This window comes from Mesoplodon densirostris, chromosome 16 (genome assembly GCF_025265405.1).
Source record: "Mesoplodon densirostris isolate mMesDen1 chromosome 16, mMesDen1 primary haplotype, whole genome shotgun sequence".
Lineage (NCBI taxonomy): Eukaryota > Metazoa > Chordata > Mammalia > Artiodactyla > Ziphiidae > Mesoplodon > Mesoplodon densirostris.
Genome location: NC_082676.1, coordinates 14,403,910 through 14,404,631, shown reverse-complemented (window position 1 = coordinate 14,404,631; position 722 = coordinate 14,403,910). Strand labels below are relative to the sequence as shown.

General features: G+C 52.4%; 1 non-coding gene across 1 annotated transcript; it reads right to left on the bottom strand.

Moving 5' to 3' along the window:
* Window positions 1–430: 430 nt before the first annotated feature.
* Window positions 431–503, bottom strand: TRNAG-ACC (transfer RNA glycine (anticodon ACC)). Its single transcript has one exon. It is a non-coding gene; the product is annotated as a tRNA-Gly (tRNA).
* Between the last annotated feature and the right edge of the window lie 219 nt (window positions 504–722).

The following is a 722-nucleotide window of genomic DNA, read 5'->3' as shown; positions in this document are numbered from 1 at the left end:
CAAGTCAGTAGTAAAGCTGGGGTTCAAACTCACATAACTAGCAAACAGAACGGCAACTCCAACTACCAGGGTTTGGATCCCACCTCTGCCCCTGGCCCTCTGGGTTGCTGACGTGCCAGACCAGTGTTAGCTCTTGTTATCAGGCATTCATTGTCAAGGACTTCGAACCAATTCTGGCCTCAGTGGTGACCCCTTTCCAAGTATGAGCTGTCAGTCACTACTGTTGAAGGTCAAACAGGAATACAAGTGCCAAGGCCAGGGTCGGGGTTCAAGCTCGTAGCCAGTTCACTCCCAAGTACCTAAAGCGCAGTTTATTTATTTATTAATATTTATTTATTTATTTAGGCTGTGCCGAGTCTTAGTTGTGGCATGCGGGCTCCTTAGTTGCGGCATGCAGACTTCTTAGTTGCAGCATGCATGCGGGATCTAGTTCCCTGACCAGGGATCGAACCTGGGCCCCCTGCATTGGTAGCACGGAGTCTTACCCACTGGACCACCAGGGAAGGCCCTAAAGCCCAGTTTAAAAGAGGCCAAGACACCGAGGTTTATTTCTCTTCTGCTCCCTCAAATCCTTAATCTCTTCTCTCTGCCCAACAGTGGACCCAGATTAGAGCTTCAGGCTCAGTTGGGCCCCTGCACCCAGGCCCATGAAGGCCGCAGGAGGGGGCAGCCTCAGAGAGTGCTACAGACTCACAGCCCCCAGGGGCCACATGGCCTGGGCA